Genomic DNA, 26945 nt, shown 5'->3' with positions numbered 1-26945 from the left:
ATCTGTATGGAAGAGAAACTTGCTGAACCTCTAGAGGGGGAAGGGTAATTGAGGGATTTAGCTGAGAGACATCACAAATCTGGGCACAGCATTGCCTCTTATTTGAAACATGAACATGTTGGCTCACATTTGCCTGTTTTGGGGTAGTTTTACTCTGTGTTTGATCTTTTTAGTTTGCCCTGGGTTGGGAGCAACAGCAACATGTCCTCCTGTTCTGCAGAGATTTTCTTCCTTTGGTTTTTGCTTCATGCTCATTGCTCTGCCAGAGTGAGCAAAACTTTTATTGCCCAGGCATGTGATTGCCATGCAGTGGGATCTGTGTTACTGCAGGACATGGGGCTGATTAGACGATTTGTCTAACAGCAAGTGAACAGAGTTGCTTGCTAATGCTACCTTATCCTTTAAACTCCTGTTCAGCATGGGAGGAAAACAGAGGCTGTACTGGGTTTAAAATAAATGTTCCATTTATAACTGGTGTTAAATAAACTGTTGGTTTTCCCTCCAGGCTGTGTGATGTCCAGAAGGGATTTATAAGTCACAGTTTTCCTATTATAGCCAATGTGCTGGTTACAAACTGATGCCTTTCAATTACATCATGCTTTCTGCGAATCCATTCAATTAGCAAATAGCTCATCTTGTTTCTCTCACACAGCAGCAGAGAGCAAAAGCTGTAAACTGGATTTCTTTGTTCAATATGAAAGTGTTTTCTCTGAGGCTCTTTCTGATGCCCAGGCTGTACTGAAAAGACTCAAAGAGTGCAAAGAAATTGATGCCTCTCAAAAGGAGGTAGGTGTGTTTACTTCCATAATTCATGCAAGTTTTTTCTTCACCCTACTAAGGGCTGTAATAGTTTGTGCTTTGTTTAGGAAACTGTTTCATGGGAAACTGGTGCCTGGTTGTTAGAAGGGCAACGTGGTCACCTGAGCAACACCCTGGAGAGAAGCATCTCTAAGTGCAAGTTGCTTGGGCATGCAGGTAAAGAAGGATGTCCTGCCCTGAAGACATTCTTGTGTTGTAGGAGAGCCCCAGCACAGATTTCACTCCTTCTGCTTATGGCATTTGCTTCAGGAATTGTATCGACTTGTAAACGACTGACATACGAGATCCCAAAATAGATTTCCCAAGCCTCGGCACTGTCTTGCTGTGAAGCATCTGCTGCTCTTTCTGTACAGGCAGAGCTGCTGAGGGAGGGGTGGGACAGGGTGTGGCAGGGGAGCTGGGTGCTGCCCCATGGTATTTCTCCTGCCAATGTGCTGCTTGAAGAGCAGTCAGAGTAGGGAAACGATGCTCCATTCCTGTTGGAGGGGATAACTGAGTCTGCTGCTGGGTGTATGCTGAAGGGTTCTCTGGGCTCTGAGCTGTGGTAGCCAGATGCCACTCATCGTCCCAACTCGGGGGCAACACAGAATGTGATGTCTGTACTGCTGTGAGCAGGAGGACACGGAGCTTGGGAATGATTGTGGTGAGTCTAGGTGAGCACTCATGCTGGCTGTGCAGTGGCAGAGTGCAGAAAAGCTGTGGCCAGTGTAGAGCAAGGATGGGACTGCACTTGCTGCTCTCAGCTCAGCCATTTCTGCTTGAGCATTTTTCATACCAAGCTGCATGAACTGCCCTGCATGCCTTCCTGAAGGGGAAAAAGTTATTATTGTTTCACTGCTGGCTTTTCTATGGCTCCCTGGTTATTCAGCCTTTGGAAGCTGAGCAGTGTTGTTCCCTAGGCTGGGGGCTGCCACACTCTCTATGTTCCCATGTAGTTGCTGGCTGGAAGCTGTCTGGATCCAAGTTCCTCCAGTAACAGTGTGATCACAGGACATGGTACACTTTAACCATTGTAGAATTATGCTTATAAAAGCCCAAGACCACACCTTAGAAAAAAACCCCAAACCTGTGACGGCAGGGAGGAGAATTCCCTTGAGCTGGGGAGTGCAGGATTGTTTTCTGCTGAGCCCTTAAATGTTCTGGTGTTCCCTTAGCAGCTGTTTCTCCTGGTGTTGTGGAATATAACATATTGGGGGCTTTAGGAGAGAGATGTGGGTCCTAATTCATATTTGCAGCAGCAAGCATGATCCCAGCTGGGCAGACAAGCACCTCTGAGTGCCCTGCTCAGAGAAGGATTAAATTTTTGTATGTTTGTTTTTTACAGTGATCAGATAACTGTGTCAGGTTTAGGGTTTTACAAATGGAGCTGAGCTGGGGTGTGTGCTGTGTGAGTGGATCGGTGCTGCCAGAGGGGATTTGTCAGCTCCATGCCCCCGTGCCAGCAGGTCCTGTCCCTGTTCCTGCCTCCCCTTACTGCTGGTGCCAGTGGAGTGCTCAGGCAGGTGAGCTGCAGCTTCTGCACTGCACAACAGCCCCCTTTGCTATTGCTTTGCAGTCACTGCTGTTTCGTGTTCCTTCAGCACTTCGGACCCAGTAGGGAAAGTTTACAGATCCATTCCTGGCCTTCTGTGCTCCCAAATGAGCTGTTACAGCAGGAGCCAAGTGAGAGGTTGTGAAACTCGGAGTCAGTTTGGGTGTCTGACTGCAAAGCGGTAGCTGGACAATTTTTCTGCAGCTACAAATAAATGCTGAATAAATGAGAAATGGATTTTCTTTAAACCTTCCTGAAAAATCACTTTTCAACTGTGACAAGCATGAAAAGCGTCTGCCCCAGGGCAGTGGGAGAACAGTCTGCAGCCTGTTATAAGCAAGGGCTCAGCCAGATCTGTCCCTCTCTGAGCTCCCCTCTGGGACCAGCAGGACCTGTGGACCTTAGCACTGTTTCCAGCACACACAGCAGCTTTTCCCCACAAGAACCTGGTGTTTCTTTTTTGGGGGGAAACACAGTGGTGTATTTTAAAGTCATGCTTGAAGTGCAAGTTCAGCTCCAAAGAGCCGAACTGGGATGTGTAACTCAGGCTGAGGTTGTGCCAGTGGTAGATGTCAATGGATTTTTTTCCTCTTCTTTTTTTTTTCCCCTCCCTTTCTTTGTATTCTTTTGCTAGTCATTTGTTTGAAGTCTCGAGTGCCTCGGGGCAGGTAAAAGTGTGTCTGGAAGCCGGTGAGACACTGTTTCTTTGTAGAAATCATTCTTGCTGGGTGTGCATGCCCTGCTGCAGGGAAGATCCCCCATTCCTCAGGATTATTCTCTCGGGAACCTTTGGGAAGCAGCTGATCTCTCTAGGCAAGCACTGGTTGTTTTGGGCAGTAGAGCCACAGGAGTTTAGGGGTGTTTTGCCAGCCTGCCCCTTGGCACCAAGGCTGGTGTTCAGGCTCCTGTGGTTTCAGTGGAATTTAGCCTTGAATGCCTCTCTATTTCTTTTCCTTTGCTGGTGAACTCTTCCCTGCATGGAATCTTGTTCTGTGCAGCACTCTGGTCTGCTCCCCTCTACCGTTCCTGCCTGTTTCCTCCTACCTCCAGTAGACACTCATTTGGTTTTGGGTTTTTTTCCACAACAAGGTTTGTGGTACAGGGCTGGCTTTTGTGAGAACTATTGCTTCTCTCTGAGTTTAATGTTCTGTTCTGCTCCCAAGACTGAAAAATGCAGATGAATTGCTTTTCAGTTTAGGGAGATGTGATTTTTGGGGTTGTTTCTGTTTTATAGTTTCTCTGTATATTTCACATAAACTATTCCTCTCTAATTTGGTTTTGGCTGGGATGAAACCTGCTTGGAAACGAGAACAAGACTGAAATTGCAGTAATTTAGGGAAGCGTAGAAGAGCTTTGCTGATGTCAAGTCTTATCTTCCTGTGCTCTCTTAGAGAAACTCAATTCAAATTATTGCACAGCTCATTTGTTCCCTCTACTACCAGGTTCAGATGAAGTGGGGGAGTGTTGATTCTCCCACGTAGAATAAATGTCACTGTGTTTGTGGATCATTTCCATTGCCTGTGGGCCTGTCCAGTCATTGTCGCCCTTCATTTGCAGCTGCAGGGATTTCTGGATGAGGTAGAAGAAAGAAGTTTCCTGTTATCTTCTGCATCCTGATTAGGAGAGAGAGCTTGTGAGAGTTTGGCTTTTTTTTTTTTATGTGACAGAGCTAGAGAAGTTTTTTCCTCTGTTCTGGTGTATTTTTGTACAAGTTTGAGCTTTCCTTGTGTGGAGCAAGCAGGGGGTCAGAGTTTTCCACAGAGCTTTCCTGGGACCTCCCTCATGAGTCATATACAGATGCAGGCTTGAAAAAAAAAAAATCCCTTTATATTTCTGCAGGAAAAATATGAACATAGTTTTTCTCTGATTACTGTATGCATAATACAATAGCTGATTGGTAGTTGATTGACTTAATGGTGAGGAGCTTCTCTGAGGCTCAGGTGTGTGGAGCCAGTCCTGGAGTTGTCTGTGCCACTGACCCTGCAAGCAGCAGCAGCTTAGGGAACAGCACTGCTCAGCTTCCAAAGGCTGGATAACCATGGAGCCTCAGAAAAGCCAGCAGTGGAACAGTCCCTAACTAACCATGCAGGTTTCCAATCGCTTTTTTATGTTTTCTTCACCTTCTGTACATCAAAACCCAAAGCAGTGTGCATTTACAAGGGACTGATGATTGTGGCTGTGGAGGTTTCCCCACAGTGTCAGCCTTCTGCAGTGTACCTGAATGTCCCTCAGGTCTGAAGGGAGTCAGCTTTTTTCTGCCACCCTGAGCAGGTGCTTCCCAATCTGTCACTTGCAGATCCCTACCCACCACCCTCTGCATGCTTGCATTTAATCTAAACCTAATGCTTGAAGGAGATCACTCAGAAATAGTCAATAAAGTTGCTTTTGGCTGGGATGTGCTCTCACAGTGGGGGCCAGGAGCATGGATAAGGCATGAAAAGCCATAACCATGCTCACCCACCTGCAGGGAAGGGTTAATGGCCAGCTGGGCTAGTGACTGTGCTGCTGCCCTCCCTCCCTCCTCACATCCCCCTTTAGTCTCAGTTATGGGCCATTGCTGGGGACGATGTACATTACTTGCACATGAGGTTGAGGTCTTCTCTGGATAAACATGGAAGATGTGGAGATGCTGTGGAGACAGGAGACCTACTGTAGGAGACGTTTTCTGGGGACGGTCTGAGACACGGCAAAGACCTCTATAATCGAGTTAGGTGTTAGAAGTTTATTTCAGGGTGTGAAAGAGAAAGAGAGCCTGCTATGAGCCAGCAGATAGAGCTCAGAGCAGGCTCAGAGAGAACAATACAAAAGGGGTAAAATATGAATACATGAGCTCAAGACTTAAGATTGCTAAGAAAGAGAGTGACAGAACAGAAGTGAGAGAGCCAGGGAAAAAAGAGCAGTAAGAGTGTAGAAAGAGTGAGGCAAGAGGGCTAAGAGAGACCAAGAGAGCCAAGAGGGCTAAAAGAACAAGAGAGCGAATTCTCTTTTGCAATTACTTATATAATCTATACATTTGAATATTCTATTCCTTCACTAACCAATTTTCATAAGTATACTAATACAGTAACATTTGTGTGTGACCTATAGAAATCTCTATTTTTGCATATTTTTAGTTATCTCAGGGTCCTTCAGACCTTTCCTTGTAAGGGTGGGGAGAGGGGTCTCAACTTGGTTTTATTGGGGGAAAGAATGTGTTCTGGCATGCCAGATCAGTTTATTTGAATTATTCAAACCGTGCTTTCATTTGTATTTCTTCCTTAGCCTTTCTGGCTAAAGAGTCATATTTATAATTTCTTTCTAATTCTACCATCCCAACAACCTACCTCCTGCATCCCTAACATGCAGAGGTTCCTGTTCAGAGCTTGCCATGGGGCTGCTGTGGACATGGGGATTTTTTTGATGAACTGGGAAGGCTGCTCCATGGTGCTGAGGTGGGAGTGTTTCAGCCACCAGAGCTGATATCCTCAACTGGGACCAAACCTCTGGGGTGCCATGGAATCTGTTTGGTGGCACAGCTCTGACCAGGCTCAAGCCTGGTGAATCAGTTTCCCAGTGCAGAGAGGCAGTCTCTTCCTCCCACGTGGAACTGGATGTGTGCTAATTTGTGCCAACTTGGCCATGAAATGTTTTGCAGTGCCCCAGGCAGTGGAAGCCTGGTGGGTGAGGCTGTAATGTGGGGGTACATTGTGACTAAGTGGAAGCAAAGATTCCTGCTGGTATTTCTCCATTTTTTTCCAGGATCTTTGGGTCTTGTTAGTGCTTCGAAGTAAGTCTGAAATATACTGTGTGCTCTTTCACAGCAATGCTACAAGGCTGTTGTTCCCACTGAGCAACATGTACAAGGAAGTGTCTTCTGAAAAGAGCTTATAAATAGCAGAATATTTCAGTTACTGAAAACTCATTTCTATTAACCAGATCCATGCATTGGGGAAGGGATGTTACCTGGGGCTCTGGGTAGCAGTGCTGTGCTGCTTTTAATTTAAAACCCCTAAAATTGAAAAATATATTGCAACAATGCAATATATATATATATATATATATACTTTCCATCCATATTAGTGCAAACATGGATTTGACAGAATCTGAGCACCTCTAGGATGGTGAGAGTGGAGATATTTTGTGTTTTACATGCTCATTTTGATCTGGAAGGGGCCAGGCACGCAAACCTTGAGAACAAACATGACCTGGTTATCAAGTGTCATTACAAATTAATGTTTGCATTAAAAAAATAACTTTATGTTTGTTCTTCAGCACATCTGTGTTTTTTTTACACCAGAGCCCTTCATGTCCACACTCTTTTCGACAAGCAAACTGCCGTGAGTGGGAAGAGCTGGGACTGCTGCAGTTTCCCCTCTGCCGAGTGGTTGCAATAGGTCATTGCACTGCCACACTGCCCTGATGTGTGAGCATTTACACCTGCTAGGAAAAGCCAGTCCACCGGCCCCTGGTGCAGCCCCAAGCACTTGCATACAGCCTTTTTATCATTGGAATAAAAATGACAATGACAGCAGAAAATGCCCGTTCTCCCTGGAGCAGAGCTGAACTTCCCACTTCAAAGGTACCTTTATCGAATCCCTGGAGTCTCCAATAAAGGCTGCCTGCTCCGAAAGGCTGGCACCTCTCCTGGAGAGCTGGGGAGCATGTGTCTTCAGGGGCAATATTTACAGCATTAAAGGACTCTGGGGAAATGGGAGTAAGAGTTCCAGCTTATTTCTTTGCCTTTTATTTCCATAACTGTACAGGCACGTCTGCCTCTGTTTGCTGTTTCAGGTCACTGAAGTAGATTTTGGAGCTCTGGGTTTGATTGCCAGGTGTGCTGAGAGCCCACGTGCCTCCTCTCCAGAGTTTTCTCTATGAGACAGAATTCCATTGTGATTGAGAATGGAGTTTCCTGAAAGTTCCACTTGAAATGCTCTCTGCTTTCTGTGCAAGTGATTCTGCAGCAAGATCCTGTATCTCTTGCCCTTGCTTTGCCTTCCAGAATAGCAGTTAAATTCATGCTTTGTCAGGTCTTTTACACTTAGTGGTCTTTGGCTAGTTGGACATGAAGGAAGATTTGATGCTGCAACCAGCTCTGGTTTGTGGGATTTGCTGTATGGATAAGGGCTGGCAGCAGGGCTTCTTGCCCTTCTTCCCAGGGCAGGTGGCCCAAGGCCAGAGCTTGGGTTCAGTGCTGTGTGTCTGTGTGATTGGTTTTTTTGTTCTGATTCATTTTTTGTCCCCTGACCTAAACTCCAGGGTTCTGCTTGTTGTGCCTGTCTGTATAGGGCAGTTGACTGTTCTCTAAGCCTTCCTGTGTTTCTGTTCTGCTGTAGGCTCTTGCTGCCTGTCTGGCCAGGGCAGAGGAACAGTCAGAAGCTGGTGGGCAGAATGAAGGATGCTCACACCCAGGATAGAGGCACTCAGGATGCTCAGCCCCTGGACACTCAAACCTTTGTGTCTTTTCCAAAGCTGTTTCAAGACATGAAGCCTGAGCTGAGAGCAGCTTTGCTGGAGAGGGAACAGGGCAGCAGGGAAGCCCCACAGCAAGCAGTAGGAAATTGGGTGCAACCTCTGGCAAAGTGAGTGGGCAACCTTACAGAGGAATCCTGTATCTGGGTGTGGGAGGTTTATCCAAGATCCTGGAGCATTTCTGCCTGTAGCAGGAGGTGTAGCTGTGCAGGGCTCTCCCCACTGCTGCCTGGAGGGCTGGATCAATGGCTGGCAGGCAGCGTGGGTCAGAGCACAGCTGAGGCTTGGGATTGAAAACTTCTTTTTTACTCCAGTCTGACACAAAACAGTGGCCTTGCAAACCTGGTGTTAACCTCCAGCTCGCTTTATGGCTTTGTGCTCTGTTAGATAAATGAGACATTTCCTTTCACAGAGTTTAAAGAGAATAGTAAAGTGATTTTCCTCTGCTGCTTGTGCTTGGGATGAGCTTTGCTATTCACTTAGATCTTTCAGAGAGTCTCCCTTGCTTCAGGAACCTGTCAGTTTCTTCAGACTGACTTATTTCTTCTCTTGTGTTTCTGAATCTTTTTCCCCACAGAGAGCACAGCCAAGGAAGAGATGCTGACCGCTGGCTTGCTGTGCTGTAGGGAGGAGCTGATCCAGAGCGTGACACAGCTGAGCCCCATCATAGAGCTTTGCAGGCAGTAGAAGAGGGATTCCTGAATGCCTCAGAGAAGTGGGTAAAAAAAATCTGAATTAGGCAAATTGTGTGGGCAGGGTGGGGTGTGTGTCTTCAAGGTAGCATTATACACATGGTTTAGGTGATGGGCAAGCCTCGCTGGCACTTCCACCTGCCTTCTGCACAACAGCGACTGCACGTGTGTGGTCTCAGGTCCTCCTGTGCTGGATTGTGGCAACAGTGAAAACTGAGCAGTGAAGGCAACCTGGAGACCAGGATCAGTGTCACACTACCCCTGCAAGGGGGCCAGAGGAGGTGTCTGGTACTCCTCATACCCTGAAAAAGCCTTTTAGGGAAGGAGGACAAGACTCTAGGGGAGTTTGAGCAGAACCACTAATACCTCTCCTCTGCCTGCCTGTCAGTTCCTGGTCATCAGCTTCCCTTTCAGCTGTCTCCCAGCTTTATGTAATTTTTACAGCTCTTACCACACAGTTCCCTGCAAGACTAGCACATCCACTAAATGATTTGGTTTCATTTTTTATGTGTTGCAGGCAGCAGCTGGTGGGGAGGACTGTTACTTTTCTTTTCTGTAAGCAACCACACTCTGTATGCTGATTTGCAGAAGTCATAAAGGACAAAATGCTGTTTATAACCTGCTTTTCTTTGGCTTTGAGGGGAGCTGGCTGTACCCTGTGCAGCTGGAACTTACAGGGTGCCCTCACATGCTGTGATCAGGACACAGCTTGACCTCCTGTCCTGGTTTGTCACATCATTGAGCTCCCCAGACACAGGATTACAGTGAGTGGAAAGTTGTGCTCAGTGGCATGAATGATCTCTACTTTCTGTCTGAGTAAGCCTGATCAGAGCCACAACAGGTGGGCTGAGAACTTCTGCCCAGCTCATAAGCCCCTCAATTAAGGTCTCATGGTCCCTCACCACGCCCAGCATGGAGCATCCCTGAGTACAGACACAGATTGGAATAGGGTACCTAAAAAGGTATTGCCAGCAGAGGCATCTGTCCCGTCCTCGTGGGCTGGGGTATGATGGGTGTGGCTGGGGACTGATGAGTTTTTGCCTCTGAAAGCACATAGCTGAGCCTGGAATGGAGATGTGAGAGGAGAGAGCAGGGTGTGAGTACAGCAAAGGACTTGGCATCTGCTGGAGGCATTGTGGCTGTGGGGGGGGGGCTGGAGTTGAAGCTTCATCTGCAGTGGGGAGATTAGGATTTTCATATGTGCCTGTTTGTGTTGCAATGCAGCCTTTCTTTTAAAGGCATCACCTTTTCCCTGCTCTCTTCTCTGTGTCTTCATAGAATTAGGTGGTTAAAATTCAGCAATTTCTTATCTCCCTTCACATTGAAAAAACCAAACACAACCTCCCTGTAATAAACCACAACCACTCTGCCATCATGATTCTGCTCCTTGGGCACAGGATACAGCCTGTAACTGCATCATCCTGTCCTGCAGAGCTCCTGCCTCCTTTGGTGGAGGAACAGTGTTTCTTTTCATCCTCACCAGTCACCGTGTGCTCTGTTTGCTACAGAGCCTCCAAACCCTGCTCCGAATACGAAATCCTGCTCCTCTCTATGGGATCCCTTCCTGCTCTTGTTTCAGCCCAAATTTTCCATCAAATGACAGATCTATTTGGGGAGCACTCTGGTGGGGCTGTGGGCAGAGCTCTGTCCTGCTGTGGCACAAGAAAACAAGAGAGAAATTGCCAAGTGTAGACTGACCTTGGAGAGGTTTATTTGTTTAATTCCACTCCCTCTCCTTCAAACAAGTGGGAAAGTGTTTAATTATTCCAGGAATTAAACTGAATCAAATTATGGGCCCATGGCATGTATGCAGGTGGGATCCCTGGTGTTTCAGGTGTTGGATTGGGAAAACAAACATGGAATTAGCAGCCACCTCTGAAGGTTTCATCTTACCTGGTTCATCCAGTGTTGCACTGGAGCGCTGGGCTGGCAGGGATGGGATCTAATTCTCCAAAGAATTAAAAATGAGGCTTTCCTTTTTCTTCTTATTGTCACTGCCTCATTAGCTACACACTTATTCAGCAAGACAAGCACGAGTTTCTCATGGAACAGCCTTTTTTCCTTGGCAGCTGGGTTCTTTCTGTGCATGGTCCGAGCTGTACAATGGAGCAAGTTTGATTTTCTTTGCTGGAAAACCAGTATATGATGTTTTGTGAAGCATCTTTGTAAATCTGTTTTTTCTGGGTAGCTTTTGAATCTAGTCTTTCTCTTTTTTTAGTGCTTAACTTCTGTGGCTTTTTTGGTGTTTTTGTAATTGGGGAGGGGTGGAGGATTTGGATACAAGTTATCACTTAAGAGAAATAAAGTGGATACAGAGGAAGAGTGGGTAACTTCTGCATGGTGTCCCACACTGCAGATTATTGCAGAGTTTGGAGTGAGCAGTCCCCAATACAGCCCTGAACCCAGAAAATCAGAGTAGGTAGTAAAAACATCAACTCCTTCCTTCTGTTCAGGCTCTTCTAGAAGACACCTAGGTATTCTGAGTTAAGTGTTTTTCCTCCCCTTTGACTCCAGTGCCTGCAGACCTTGATGCTCAAACCAAGCTGCTTCAGAGCTCACACAGGTATCAGGGATAGTACAGGCAGCTTGTTGGCCACTGCAGAAGTTTTAACTGGCTACACTGGGGATGGAAAAATCCTGCTGCAAGCAGAATTGGGGGATGTTTTCTAATTGTCTCACCTGGCGGTGTCCAAATAAGTCTTAAAATGTCACCACTGCATCTCCCACTGCCAGGGACGTCTCTTCTGCCTGGGAGAAGTGGTAGGTTACAGCAGGAGCTCCCCAAAGGATGCTGCTCTTGTACCTATTTTTGTGTTTTCTCAGAAGAGGACTTCAGACTAAGGCATCTAGAGGTAGGTCAGTGTGAATTGAAGGGGAGAATACATCAGCAGGTTCGCTAACAGAGTTTGGGCTATAAAAGGACAGATCTTTAGAAATGAGAGAAACTAATTAAGGAGTTCAGGTGCTCATTAGAGCGCAGGAGGAGCTGTTGGATTAGTTTCTTTTATGTTAAAGGTAGGGGAACTGTCTGAAGTTTGTATCCTGAATTAGAGAGAAGAACTTATATGAGAGGTTACAGACCTGAGTGAGTGAATAACTTGAGGAAGAGCTTTAGGACATTCAGGGAATGGCTGAAATGTTGGAGAGGCAAACAAACATACTGCAGAGCTATGGAGAGGCTTGTGGCACGTCAGGCTGCTGGGCATCACTGCAGAAAAAGAATAAGGAGAGGACATGACCTGCAATTCATGGCTTAACCTGGACCCTGACCCAGGAGAAACACAGAAACAGAAATTTCCTGCAGCTGAAGGAAAATCACAACTCAGATGACATCCCTCAACAATCAATTAGGATTAATCTGAAAGCCTTCTCTGATGGCACAGCAGGATGGGTTGATGAGGGGAGGGCAGTGGATGGTGTCTACCTCAACTTCATCAAGACTTTTGATACTGTCTCCTGCAACATCCTCGTAGGTACGCTCAGGAAATGTGGGTTAGATGAAGATGAATGGACAATGAGATGGATTAAAAACTGGCTGAATGGCAGAAGGTTGTGAACAGTGGAATAGAATCCAGCTGGGGGCCTGTAGTCAGTGGCATTCCCCAGGGATCAATATTTATTCAATTTATTTATCAATGCCCTGGATGAAGGGGTAGAACGGGCCCTGAGCAGGCTTGGTACAGAACTGGAGGGAATGACTGATACACTTGAAGGCTGAGCTGCCATTCAGCAGGACCTTGGTAGGCTGAAGAACTGGGTGGAGAAAAACCAGATGAGGTTCAGTGCGGGCAAGTGTAGGGTCCTGTTCCTGGGGAGGGATAATCTCCAGTACCAGAACAGCTTGGGGCTGAATTACTGGAGAGAAGCTCTGCTGAAAAGGCCCTGGGAATCTTGGTGGGTGACAAGCTGTCCATGAGCTGGCAGTGTGTTCTTGCAGCCAGGAGGGCCAGTGGGATGCTGGGGGGCGTTGGGAAGACTGACCAGCAGGTCAAGGGAGATCATCCTGCCCCTCCACTTGTCCCTGGTGAGGAACACCTGCAGTGCTGTGGCCAGTTCAGCCCAAGAAGGACAAGGGGCTACTGGAGAGGGTCCAGCAGAAGCCACAAAGGGGATGAGTAGCCTGGAGCATTTCTCTGATGAGGAGAGACTGTGGGAGCTGGGCCTGGATAGTCTGGAGAAGACTGAGAGTGGATCCTTAATGCATACAAAAATCATAAAGGGAGGTGCCAAGAAGATGGTGCCAGACTCTGTTCAGTGGTGCCCAGTGACAATGGCAGGACTCACAACTTGGAGTAAGGTCACAAGTGGGATTCTTGGCACTTACTGAATTTTAACACTGATGTTATGGAAACAAAAATACCAAGGTGTGTTTAGCAAAGCTTGATGATGAGCACAATCAAAATATTTTGTCCACACAGAGGAGGATCTGCAAGAGAGAGAAGATTGAGCTGTGTTCAGTTTTGGGCCCCTCATGATAAAAAAGATATTGAAGAGCTGAAGTGTCCAGAGAAGGAGCAGCTGGGGGAGCTGGGGCAGCCCAGCCTGAAGAAAAGGAGACTCAGGAGGGACCTTCTCACTCTCTGTAACTCCCTGAAAGGAGGTCCAAGCCAGGTAGGAGTTGGTTTCTTCTCCCATGTAACAAGTATCAGGACAAGATGAAATAGCCTCAAGTTGTGTCACGAGAGGTTTACATTGGATATTAGAAAAAAATTCTTCACTGTGAAGGTTATCAAACACTGGCATAGGCTGCCCCTGGCAGTGGTGGAATCACCATCCCTGGAGAGATTTAAAAGATGTGTGGTACTTGAGGACATGGGTTAGTGGTGAACGTGGTGGTGCTGGTTGATGGGTGATCTTGATGATCCTAGAGGGCTTTTCCAGCCTGAATGATTCTATGATTCTATATGAGTTCCATGGCTGGAGAACTGAGCAGTGAGAGTTGACTGATGTGCTGGTATGAACTGAAGGGTGTACATTGTAATGAGAACTATGAGTTAGGACCTCATCCAAAATTTCTGTTCCAGTCTGGTCCAAAAAAGGTCAATTCATATTTGAACTTGACAGATCTGTGGTGGGAAGTCCAGGGGAGTGTAGAAGCTGTTTTATAAGAGGAGCTGCCTTATTTAGACAAGGGAAATGAAGACTGAGAGGGAATATGATCATGCTCTTATAATGAAATCAGAGAGGAAGGATAGGCTAAACACCTCAGAGGGTTTGAAAGGCTTTTTAAGCTAAAAGATAATGTTGGCACATGAACAAACAGACATACACTGGCCATGAATAATTTCAGCTGAAAATCAGAAGAATCAGCAGGGGAATGAGGCTGTGGAAGAGCTTACCGACCAGAGGAAAGGGAGCAAAAATATAACTAGTTTTTGGACAGATCTTAATAATTTTATTGATAGGATTGTGTAGTGCTTATTGTCATAAGGGAACTGGGCTGGTGCCCTGCAGAGGTTCTGCTCAGGAGGACAAGGTTGATGGAAAGGAGGTCAGCCTGTATTTGCCAGGTTGCAGGAGCTTTGTAGGTATTTTACTGTCATACTAGAGCTTTTCCAAACTGCCATGCTTGCATCTCATGTAAGAGATATTGATGATCTCATCACAGAAATAATAATTCAGTTAATTAAGTAATTAAGTAATGAGAATATTTTCTTCTGGCCATCAATTTTTTGATGGCTAGCAGAAAAATTGTGGAGACAAGGGAAACAAGACTGTCAGTTTTAAAAGTATTCACTAAAAATATTACACAAAATGTTGTTTTAAACACTTTTTAAGTCTACTTTTGTTTTCTTTGAAAAAGTAGTTCTTGCTTGTCAGAACTGGACTTGGTAGAAGAGCCCAGCAGGTTTGTTTTCAAGGTGACATGTCTGTCACACCTTGGCCATGTCTGGGTGTTCCTCCACCCTCCAACCCCTTCCAGTTCAGTGGTGTAAGCAGTGGGTTGGGATCTAGTGCAGTGTTGTGATACTGTTCCTGTTTTTCTGTTCTCTGCTCAGATCCAAGAGTTTGTAGGAAGCTGTCACAGTCAGTTCTGTGGCTGTTTCTTTGTTACAGGTAGTTTTGGATTGCTGTGAAGGCAGCTCTCAGAGGGAAGCCGTGGACAATCTGCTCAGGATGAAGAGAAAACCCTGAAAGTGGAAACTTCTGGGGAAGCTTCTGAAGAAGCATCCTTCCCTGGACTCCAGCTTCTGCTGGACAACTTGGTGGCAACAGCAAACATCTCTGATGGGAAAGCTATAAATAAACTAAACTTCCATTAGTGACTTTACTGGATGGTAGTGACTGCCTTTAAATTAAAAACAAATATCTAAAAATTCTCCTAAGCTGGAGATGTCTTGAAGTTAAATTCAGTGTCTTATTTGAAATTCCTTGTGATGAGGGAAATGTGGGGGAAAATTTATTTGGGCTGTGCTTTGTTTGATTCAGGTAGCATTTCTGCTCGTGTTGGTCACTGACTGGTGGTCTCCTGTGTGGAGCAGAGTGTGCTGATGGGAATCCTACACTCAGTGTCCCCATTACAAATCATTCTTTTGGATGGCCAGGCCACTCCTCTTATTTGTTTTGGTGGGATTTTATTGTTTGCTGCCTGCCTGTGGTGGCTCAGGGACTCAGGAGCCCCCATCTTTTGCCTGGTGGGACAACCTTCCGAGTTCAGGTGGATTTAGGCATACCCTGTGCAATTCAGATCAAGAGACTCTGAAGTCACATAAAATTCAAAACTAAATTAACATGCAGCGAAATGTAAATGAGGATTTAGTAGAAAGCAAAACTGTGCTCATAATGCTGATAATTTCCTCTGTAGCAAACATTCCCGAGAGGCACTTGGCTTTGTCATTTGTTAAGCACGATTGCTTTCTGGAAACACCAGATTCCCAGCATGGTTAATTATCTCGTGGTAATACCCATTCCAAGGAGGGGCATTCCTTAATTACACAGAACTGAATTTCCTCAAATTGCAGCTTGAACAAACAGAAGCACAAATATTTCTTATGATGAAAATGAGGAGGGAGGGGATGATTTGAGTCTGCTGGTAAGTGATAGATTGACTGGTGGTTCCTTTGGTGTCCCATGCTGTCCAGCTAACAGGGAGCAGGAGGTCCTGCACTGTGGCACAGGGCAAGTGCTGGTTCTGGAGATCACCTTGGCATGGCAGCAGAGCAGCGAGTGCATTCGTAACAACTCAATTTAGTGTCATAAAAACAGAAACATTCCAATGGGAGAAGAAGGAAAATATTTCATCTGTGAATTTCCCTTGGCTTTGCTGCAGATCAGATTCAGGTCTCCAAGAAGTCTTTGTTCAGGGAACTGTTCATAGTAGCTCAGAATCTTCCACTGAATATTCCCCCAGAGCCCTTCCCTTCCCTTCCCTTCCCTTCCCTTCCCTTCCCTTCCCTTCCCTTCCCTTCCCTTCCCTTCCCTTCCCTTCCCTTCCCTTCCCTTCCCTTCCCTTCCCTTCCCTTCCCTTCCCTTCCCTTCCCTTCCCTTCCCTTCCCTTCCCTTCCCTTCCCTTCCCTTCCCTTCCCTTCCCTTCCCTTCCCTTCCCTTCCCTTCCCTTCCCTTCCCTTCCCTTCCCTTCCCTTCCCTTCCCTTCCCTTCCCTTCCCTTCCCTTCCCTTCCCTTCCCTTCCCTTCCCTTCCCTTCCCTTCCCTTCCCTTCCCTTCCCTTCCCTTCCCTTCCCTTCCCTTCCCTTCCCTTCCCTTCCCTTCCCTTCCCTTCCCTTCCCTTCCCTCTTCTTCCATCTGTGAATTTCTCTCTCAGTCTCTTGCCTTGATGGTCCTCTCTGCTTTTTGCTGTTTCTGGGCAGCAGACACTGAAGATCCCTGTGACTGCAAGAAGTGCCAGATGAGCTTTGCCATCCCGCAGGAACACTGCAAATCCATTCCCAGGAACACCACCTCACCTGCTCCAAAATCTTCAGTGCCCCATCACTCCTGGAGTGCCACATGGTGACCCATGGTGGGGGAAAGCCCTTTACCTGTGAAATGTGTCACAAGGCTTACCAGGTGAACTGGTGCAGCCTGATCTCACATGCCAGCAGTGCTGCTGCACACTCCTGCATCTCTCAGGGTGTCTCTCCTGGCCACATGCAGCAGTTTGGGATTGGCAAAGGGGAAAAACTGCACAGAGGCAGAGTCCATAGGAAAAAGGTGCATAGGGAGAGATGGGCTTTGGCTGCAAATTGCTGTCTGCCCATCAGGATCCTCAGGAATCTCATTCACTCAAGTTTCCAGCTGCCAGGAAGTGTAAGAATAAAAATAGTCATGTTGCAAATGGCATGCCTTGGAGGGAATGTGTGTGGGAGCACATTGCTACAAGGGAACAAGAATTCACACCAAAAGGAGACCTGCAGTGAATGAGACAAGGATCAGGGATTCAGCTGCGTTCAGCTCATCAGGGACAACAGAGAAACAGAGTGAGGTGTTGGTGCTTGTTCCTGCAGAACCACATCACCAGCCAGCACTCCACACAGACAGACAGACAGACAGACAGACAGACAGCACCTTCATCTGTCAGCTCTGTGGGGAGCTCTTCCCCTCCCAGGGCAAGCTGGGGGGCACCTGAGCATCCCAGGGTGTCCTTCTCCCAAGCCACCACCCAGATTGTACAGGTAAGGACTGCTCTGTGTCACTGAATTGTTCATCCATCCTCCTCTCCCACCCTGTCAGTATTCCCAAATCCATCCTGTGGGATCTGTTGCCCCTTCTGCTCCCTGATTTCCCATTCTTGGAGGGGTCCATGATGCAAACCCCCAGCCCACGGTGCTCTGGTGTTTCTGTGCTGGTATGAAGTGGGTGTGTTGAAGGGGAAGCAGCTCAGTCATGACTTTAGGGGCTGAGGAGGAGGATTGGCAGTGTGTGTGGAGGTGACTGGTTACTCAGGGGTTGTTAACATCTCAGTGACACCCTGTGACACTGCAGCTGTTTGTTTGGAGGCCCAGTTGAACCCAGCCTCTTCCTCTTCAATATCTCATCCATCATTCAAGAAGAGTTCCTAGGATGAGGAAGCCCAGTGTGCAAGATTCCCTGGGATGGCATTCCTCCAGTGAATAATCACAGAGTGTTTACTGTCCACAACTGCTTGTGGAGCTAAATTATAGCAATTTATGGAGAGAAATATTTAAATTACTCTCCTGTCTTCTTTTACATCACTGGTGTGTGTGGTTTGGTGTTTCCTATTAGTCTCATGCCTGTTGTAATTGCAGACCTGTGGTGTGAAGCTAAATGTTATTATCTGAGCTGGGGCTGGGAAAGGTGTGAGCAGCAAAGGGATCCAGGAGAAAGTGGTGCTGTACATGTCTGAATCTTGGCTCATTTTCCTTCCACACAGGTGACTCGGACATCAGAGCAAGGAGCAGCAGAGGACATAATCTCTTTTGATGATGCCAAACATGTGACATTGCCCAAATCCCAGGTGAGCCAAACTGTCCCTGGGCTGATGACAGTGACTATGGAGAACTTGTTTGATAACAATCACTCTGATTTGTGAAGAAATCAAGTGAGGGACAGAGGAGGGTGCCTGTGCCTGGCACCTGGTATCCACTAGGCTTGTCCAGGAGCTCAGTGTGCTTCCCCACCTGGAAGATTTGGGGCTTCTTTGGGAAAGCAATCCCAGGCATGCAGCAAGCACAGCATGACCATGGACAGAAGAGGTTCACAGACATTCACTGCCTGGGAAGTCTCCCTGCAGTCAGCTGGTAGAACACTCATCTCCCCCAGCACATGAGAAATAAAGCAGCAGAGGAAGAGATGGGAATCAGGTGTGATCCTCCACTGCTGTGAGCAGAGAGCAGAGGATTGGTGCAGGACAAAGCTGGGGCTTATGGAACAGGAAACCAAAAAAAGCTGTCCTGAGAATTTAGGCTGGAGATTTTATGGCTGAATCAATGATGTCCTCACAGGTATCTTCCTCTGCAAGGTGTAAGGGCTGCTTTGTTCCTTCTGCTCTCACCTGTATTGTTGAGCAGCTGGAGAACTCTTCCAGCACAGAGCTGAGGAGCTGACTTTGGGCCTCTCTTCTCCAGCAGAGACTTCCTGGGAGTTTTGCTAAATGACTTCAGCACTGTTTGGATGGCACCTTGTGCCACACAGCTCTGATCCCATCCATATTTTTGCTGTAGGTCTGTTAGGAAGGTCTGGGCACATCCATCCCCTCTGTGAGCAAACAGCCCTGAGATCTGCCACCAGCCTCTAATTCACCAGGGACATGCTGAAGAAAGTGCTGGTGTCCCTTGTGGCACTAATGAAGGTGTGGGGGTGTGGGAATGTGGGATAGCTGCTATGACTGCTCAAGAACCTTCCCCTGGCACACGGGGCACTGCCTTGTAAAAGGCACTCAGTACCTGCTGTGAACTTTGCTTTTCTGGTGCTGGCATGATGCAACAGCTTCATCGTGCACACCAGTTCCTTTAAGACTAAATTTCCTAAAGCTTTTTTATCCTCAGCTTCCTAAAATATAATCTGATAATTAATGGCTTGCTGAATCCATTATGAAGTGCAATTAGATAGATGCAGGGCTCCCGTGGCTCTGAGAGGACTGGTAGCATTTATCTTCCTTTTCCTCATGCCAAAAGGTTGAACTCCGCCGCTGCGATGTTTACACGCGGAGCGCTGATCCCTCTGGATCCTGGGAACACGCTGGGAGCAGTGCCTGCTGTATCCTGCTGTATCCTGCTGTATCCTGCTGTATCCTGCTGTATCCTGCTGTATCCTGCTGTATCCTGCTGTATCCTGCTGTATCCTGCTGTATCCTGCTGCCCAGAGCCACGGCAGCACGGGAGGGGAACAGATTGGAGCTTTCCAGAAGCATCTTGTGCCGGCTGCTCAGTGCCACCAGGCCGAGATGGTGGCACAGGAGCGTGTGCCAATGCCAGAGTTTGTTCCCGTTCAAACTTGGAAGAAGAGAGCAGCAGAGCTCTCAGGAGAGGGGCTCATTTTGAACCTGGGACATTCAATTGCTCGTGTTATTTGCAGTATGAGTGACCCTGCTCAAGTGTTGCATATCTTCAAGGGCTCCCACGTAAGGTTTGTCCCCTCGAGCTTGGCAGGGATGGTGCCGTGCAGGAAGCAATGAGGTTAAGTTGCCTCTAAATCCATGAGTGACCAGGAGATGGTGCTCAAGGCCTTGAGGATTAGTGCTAGTGCCCAGGTGCCTCAGCACCTTTGTGGAAGCTCCTCTGAGCTTTGTGGAAGCTCCTCTGAGCCTTCCAGCTGGACTGCCAGCTGTGGAGAAATCTTGAGCCACCACCAGGCTGAAGGAAAACTCCAAGCTCTGGACAGATCACCTCCAAACCCTGAATATCACTGCTTAAAGAGCCTGAAACTAAGCTTTGGCCACCTGTGGAGAGTGAAATGCACCTGTTACTGAGGTGAAGAGGTGAAAAACCTGGGATGCCCCTTGGCCAGGAGGAGAGGAGCCAGAGGGGGAACTGCTGGAGCCCATCTCATGCCTGCCTGGACCCTGTGTAGCGCTTTGGATGAGCACTGGGGACAGAACAAGAACTGTGTCCTGTTGGTTTCAGAACAGACGTGCTGGGAGGAAAGCAGTGGATTTTGTCCCACAGGCTGGTGAAGTTGGAAGCTGTTCCCCGTTTTGTGGGGGCTGGGAGCTGTGGAAATCCTGCACAAGCTGTGGGAGTGCTCTGGTGTGGGAAATGGCTTGTCCAGACAATGCTTTACAGGTGTCTGGCCTTTCTGTGTGAGCCAATATCTGCAGGGAGCACTGTGGTGAAGCTGACCTCTCTTTGTTCCTGAAAAACTGTGGAGGGAGGAAAAAGGTTCAGCAGGCTTGAGGAGAAGTTGCCTTATTTCTATCCTAGGGCAGAGGCAGCTCAGACAGGGCAGAACATGAGCCTGGGACCTGTTGGCTGTGATCCCTTTGGTCCTTGTTGCTGGAAAAGAGAACAGTGTAGGTGTTAGATTGGGGTGGTTTGTCCTTTTTGGGTCTGTCCCTCCTGCAAGATGCTGTGTGGACATACCCACAGCAGAGTCCTGCCAGCAGCACACACCCAGCAACAGCTCTGCAGCTTTACAGAGCCCATTGAGCAGCTCCCATATCATTATGAGGAGATAATAACTCACATCCCCCCCATTCCAGTTCCTTCTTGATGGATGAGATACGCACAGCAGAGCAAATTGCAGCATTAGCAACACCTATGTTTTACCCGGGAGGGAGATGAATTTCCCAGGACACATCCTGGTCTGGTGTGTACCACACTAGAGATACTGATTGCTGCTGGTTTCTTGTTATACTCCTTTTTTTTTTTTTTTTTCTCTGTAAAAATAAAAATATGGAGAAGGAGAGATGCAGCTGTGGGGTTTTGTGTGATGCAATTGTCTGGAAGAGAAATTATTGAAAAAAAATGATTTTTTTCAAGTCTTATCCTGGGTGCTGGGTGAGCTGTTGGGTTTTGGGGGAGTCCTGTGCCCCACTTGACCTTGGTGCCTTCCTCTAAGGAAGCAGAGAAGCTGTTGTGAGGTCAGGCTGGACCATGAGACCATCCCCTGTGTCCTCCTGTTGCAGCTGCCAGATGATTTGGGGAAGTGGCAGAGTGCCTGTAACAAACTGGGGAGTGACATCCCATGGAGGATGTTAGATCAGGTGATGCTGGAGTGACAGGACACAGGGAAATGGATTTAAGCTAAAAGAAGGTAGATTTAGATTGGATATCGGGGAGGAATTCATCCCTGTGAGGGTGGGCAGGCCCTGGCACAGGGTGCCCAGAGCAGCTGTGGCTGCTCCTGGATCCCTGGAAGTGCCCAAGGCCAGGCTGGACAGGGCTTAGAGAAAAAGTGGAAAGTTTCCCTGCCCGTGGGGGTAGGACTGGATGAGCTTTAAGGTCCTTTCCAACCCAAAGCATCCTATGATTCTGTGATTTATACATCTCTGTCCTGCTTTAACCCCAGCCAGCAGCCAAACCCCTCGCAGCCGCTCGCTCACTCCCCCACCAGTGGGATCCGAGAGAGAACTGGAAGGGTAAAACCTGGAGAACTCCTGGGTTGGGATAAAGACAGTTCAATAGGGAAACCAAAAGCCACACAAACAAGCAAAGAAAATCAGAATTAATTCACTGCTTTCCATGGGCAGGCAGGTATTCAGCACCTGCAGGAGAGCAGGGCCCCATCCCATGGAACAGCAGCTTGGGAAGACGAGCTCTTCCTCCTTCTTCCCTCCAGCTTTATACACTGAGCACGATGGCACGTGGTCAGTTTGAGTCACCTGTCCTGTCACCTGTCCTGGCTGTGCCTCCTCCCAACCTCCCAACCACCCCCAACGTCTTCCCCAGCGTGGCCTTAGGAAAAGCAGAAAAGGCCTTGGCCCTGTGTAAGCCCCACTCAGCAATAACAAAAACATCTCTGAGTTATCAACCCTGTGCTCAGCACAAATTCAAAACACAGCCCTGCATCAGCCACTGTGAGGACAGTGAACCCCACCCCAGCCAAAAGCAGCACAATCTCCTTGCATTTGGGGTGCAGGACTAAGCCTGTGACCATTAGCAAATGTCTGTTTTCTGACCTGGGGTCAAAAATTTCCTGTTGCTGTGGGATCCTTGGGAAGAAGGCAGAGTGCCCTGGGTACAGTAGAGGCCCTGAGCAGCCCTCAATTGACATTTCCCTTGCAAAGTGTCATTTCACAGCCCCCAAGTGTTATTTTAACACAGAATATGCAAATTCAGTGCTCAAGGCTCCATTTTGGGGTTAAGGCTTTTAGTGTTTTTAAATCCAGCCTGTGTGTAATTAGGTACAAAGTTCTGCTGCTTGCCCAGAAGTGAGGGATGGCAGTGGTGGAAGTGCACAGAGGCAGTCTGGATGTTCCTTGAAGCCTCTTGTTGGGGAGAGCAGGAATAAAATGGATACCAGTGGTCTGAAAACTCTCCTTGTGATTTGGACAAACCCTGGCTGTCCCAGCTGATGGTGTGGCAAATTTTATTATTGATCTGGCAGGCTGCCAGCATGTCCCCATTGAATCTGGGCACTGGAAAAGGGAAGTGATGTCTCCAGTGGCCTCCATCCAGCTCAGCAAACCTGAGTGTCCTTTCACAGCACAGACATGAGCTGCTTCAGCAGCCACAGGGGCTCTCCCAAATTTTGGTGTTGTGCTGCAGTGAGATCTGAGACATGTCCCCAGGATGATGGGCTCGGTAATCTGTCCTGGGGAGGAGCAGGCTGGCTGATGGGTGCTCAGCTGCCTCTCCAATTTATGTGCCAGAGCCCCCAGAACCATCAGCTGCATTGGAACCCCCACAATTCCTGATTTCCTGTGTTAACACAGCAATTCCTTTTATTGGAAGCAGAAGCTCCCTCTTTTCTTTCCCTGCACCGTTTATGATCACTCAGAGCAGGAAATCCACCCAGACTTCTAATCATGTTAAGCAAACCTGATAAAACGTGGTTCTTAGTCCATGTAATAACAGCTAAGTTGTGCTACAGAGCTCTCATCTGCAATGGGAGTGGGGCTGGGACACTCCCATGGCACTTCCATGTGTCCTGTGAGGAAACAGCAAGGCTTTGCTGAGCCAGAGGCTGAAGGAGCAGTAGGATCTGAATTTCCCAGCACATGGGCACAGCTGAGCAGCTCTAAATGCCAGGCTGTGTGCCTGGGAAGGAACAACGCTGGCTGCATGGGGACAGGAGGGGACTGTTGAGGATGTGTGACCGCATCCTGAGGATGCAGACTCAGAGCAGGGTCCTGAGCGATGTTTGGGGGCTTTAGGAGCTGCTTTGGGCAGGTCAGAAGGCGTTCCCTGCTCTGAGCGTTGCTGCAAGGACATGTCATTGCCTACAGCTGCTCACCCTCGGCAGAATGTGACATGTAAACAGCAGACTGCAGGCTGTGCAGGAAACAACCACCAGCACGAGTCAAGAGGTGGGAAATGTGCCACAGAGTACAAGAATGGAGGAGCTCGTGCTGCTTGGCATGGCTGAGGAGAGAACTGGTGGCAGCCTTCGCCCCTGTGCTGGTGCTGGTGCCATCTCTGCTCTCTGGCAAGTGCTGAAGAGCATCAACACCAGTCAGGGCCCATCTGTGCAGAGCACAAATGCTTAGATTTGCCTTGTTTCGCTTGTCTTGGACAGCCTGGAGATGCCCAGCATTGTGGCCAGTCCAGACAGTGACCTTTCCACTTCTAACAGGAGTAGTCACTCCGTGTCTTGCTCCCAGGGAGCTCAGGGTCAACTTTCTTGGCCTGTGTTCCTTCATCCCATGGATCAGGGATGCTTAGAGCCCTGCAGCACATGGAGAGCTCTCCTCTGTGCCTCTCAGAGCCTTTCCTGCTGGCCCCAGAGCCTCCTGCTGCTGGGGAGGGCTGGCCAGGATGGATCTGCTGTGCACATCCTCGCTAGCAGCACAAAGGAGCTGTCTGGGTAAATGGGTCTGTCTGGATAGATTAGATCTAGCTTGGGACTCTGCAAATACAGGTTTTCCACCCACTGGAGGCTTCCTGCTGGAGATGGAGTTTGCCCTCCTCCTCTTGGCTGAAATAAGGTAAGCAGAGCCATGCCTGAGGTTTCAGGCTGCCTGGGGAGATAATCTGTGCCCCTCCAGCTGTGCTGAACCTGCTGATGGGTGTGATGATGTCTTTCCCTGACATGTGAATCTGGCTTTCTCTGGCAAGGAGGCCAAGGCCATATGTCACCTACTTGATGACCTTGGCCTTCTGGCCACCACTTTGGTAGGGAAGAGTTTAACTCCAGCCCAGCCCTCCACCCAGCTTGCTCTGGTCTGCCATCCCCCAGACCTTCTTCCCAAAGCTCATGCCGCAGGGGTGGCACCTCTCAACGTGTCTGCCCATGCTCTGCTCTCTGTAGAGACGTGTGGAAGCACATCTGGAAAACCTACAGGTAAATAGTTCCCACTCTGGCCTCCTGCAGGAGTCACAAGGAGGGCTCTGTGCTGGGTAGAAGATGGGTGGGATGGCTGGAAGGACCCCCTGGCAATTACAAGTGTGGGGATTGTTCCCTTTATCCAGCCTGTGTTATTTTTATTTTTTCCAGCTCAGAGTGGAGCTGCCCCATCAGCTGATCCTTAATGCCACACTAACATCACCTTGGTTTAGTACATTGTACTTCTGACCTTAAGCTGATTTTTTTCTTGTCTCTGAGCATGTAAAGCTGTTATTACTGAGCTGTCTGGGGCTTCCTGGGGCTTCCTCCAGCAGGGTTATAGATGATGGTGAGTTTGTTGGTACTCAGGAGCAGGTCAGATGATCCCTGTGGTGAGTGTGAACTCTCATTTATCAACACTGCATTCCCCTTGCCACACAGACAGTCTCTGTAAGCAGTGAATTCCCTCTGCAGCTCCCTCCAGCCTCTCACATGAACTAACCCAGATAATCCTTTGCTATCTGCCACATCTCAGAAGATCTATTAAACACACACTAGTTCTTGTGCCCTTGTGTGTAACCAGGGTAAGCTGAAAGATTTCAAATCCCCCAGTGTAGGATTCTATCAAAGTTTCTGTCAAAGTCTAAATAAATACACCCCTTTTACTCATCCATTTCTCTGTGGCTCCAAGGGTTTTTCTGTTTTAAAGGCAAGGCATTGCTGTTCCAGATCATTGGTGGTACAGCTGGCCAGGAGCTGATGGGAACCCGTGGTAAGGGACTGGATTTGGGATTCCAGGAGCGAGGTTGGGTCTCCCTACAGGATGAGGGCAGGCTGGACTTGCTTTGGGGGTTCACAGTGACTCATTTCATGGTGATGACACCAAACCCTCAGCCTTGCCATGTGCCCAGACTCAGCCTGTGTCCCTCTGGGATGTGCCCAGGTGTTTGCCAGGTGTTGGCACTGGTAGCACACAGAGCACATTCTTGCTGATGCTCTCCTTGCTCGGTGCCCGTTCCTGTCCCCGCCTCCCTGGCTCTCTGCAAAGGGCTCTACCACTCCTGCATTCCTAATGCAAACATTGCAGGAAGATGATTCAGCACTTGGCAAAGAATTGCAGATGCTCCAGAGATTATTTTGAGCATATTGGAGCAGCTCTGGGAAGCCACGGGATGCTCGGGTCCCTGCACTCCTCCATGTGGGTGCAGCCCCACACTCTGCTGTGCTCCTGTCCCTCAGCTCTCCCCCTTCCAAAGCCCTGCCACACCAACAGGAGACAATGACACACAATCTCCTTGTTCTGTGTCACCAGCTCAGTGCTGGGGCTGTGCTCAGGACAGGTGTTTGCAGGGAGAGGTCTCCTGTTGGGAACAATCCTTTCCCCTGGACTGGGGGGATTACTCAGACCTGTAATTTGAGGGGGGACTAGCTGGTGTTGGTTAAAACATGGAAACTCCTGTCTGCCATGATGGGAAGCAAAAAGAATCCAAAAGCAGCTGGAATCAATGGCTGCAGCTCAGGGGGATGAATGGAGGCCCAAGGGCTTCAGCAGGGGCTGTAGGATCTTCTCATCCCTGGGGACACTGGCTGGGCCCTGAGGGTTCAGACTTTGGCGTCTGCAGTGATCTCTGATGCTCAGAGTGCCTCTGCTGTGGCACTGTGCCCTGCTGAGCCCCAGCACTGACAGCAGTGCCTTGGAGGAAACCACGCTGCTGGAGCTCTGGGGACCCCCAACAAACCTTTGGCAGCTTCACCTGCACAAGCTGTTCAATTTGGGGCAGTGAGGAGGGCTGGGGCAGTCTGAGGGGAGCTATCCCCACCTTCTGCTCTTGTGTGTTTGGGGCAGGTCTCTGCTCATTCAGGGCTTGCTCCATTTTCTTCTGGCCCTGCCCTGCCCACCGTGCCACATCCCTCCCTGACCTCAGTCGAGGTCTTCCTCCACGCTCTTCACTCGTGTGCTGAACAGGCTGGGTGAGGTTTTTCCTCCCACACAATTCCACTGTCTGCTGAGCCTCTCTGCTTCCTGCCTTGTCCTGGCGTTGCTGATGGCCCTGCTGAGAGCAGAGAATCAGCCTGGTCACTGCCCCAGAGGCAGCAGGGAGGGGATGGGGGCAGGAGTTTCCCAGCTGCCTGCCCAAGGGATGGTGTAGGAGGGCACCTCAGGTGCCTGCACAGCTGGATCAGGGCATGGATGGCTCCAGGGGGAAAGGGGAGAGCAGGAAGGTGCACACACGCTGCTCTCAGAGGAGGAGCAGGGGCAGACCCAAGTGGCTGTTGCTGGGCAGGATGATGGAAGAAGAGGATTATGACAAATGCTATTAGCAGGGAGTGCTTGCCCCACCTCACTTTTTTTTTTTTCCTTTTATTTTTTTTTTAATACAAGCTCAGATAATGCAGAACACAGAAACAGAGATTTTGGCTCAGGTTTCCCCCAAAAAAAACTTTCATCTGTGATGAAGCTTGAGACATCTCCAGCACAAAGAGTTGGGTTTTTTTTAAAGCTGTTAATGCCTTGAAAGAGGGGTTTAGGAGAGAACAACCTTTGGTGTTGGTTATAATCTCACGGCATGAGTCTCTAATATCCCTTGCTCACACAAATACATAAACCCAGCAACCTCCAGAGCATCCTTC

The 26945-nt window shown here is 48.5% G+C and overlaps 1 long non-coding RNA gene across 1 annotated transcript; it reads left to right on the top strand.

The window, feature by feature from the left end:
• The first annotated feature begins 655 nt into the window (after positions 1–655).
• Positions 656–14696, top strand: LOC148182606 (uncharacterized). The gene is made up of 5 exons (XR_015774502.1): positions 656–786; positions 867–975; positions 8379–8516; positions 12912–13104; positions 14551–14696. It is a non-coding gene; the product is annotated as an uncharacterized LOC148182606 (long non-coding RNA).
• The last annotated feature ends 12249 nt before the right edge of the window (positions 14697–26945 follow it).

Source organism: Pseudopodoces humilis, chromosome 24 (assembly GCF_049639895.1).
Source record: "Pseudopodoces humilis isolate 2021_Gansu_Grassland_sample_001 chromosome 24, ASM4963989v1, whole genome shotgun sequence".
NCBI classification, from domain to species: Eukaryota; Metazoa; Chordata; class Aves; order Passeriformes; family Paridae; genus Pseudopodoces; species Pseudopodoces humilis.
Note: the sequence above shows the minus strand (reverse complement) of the source record. Positions and strands in the feature narration are given on the sequence as shown.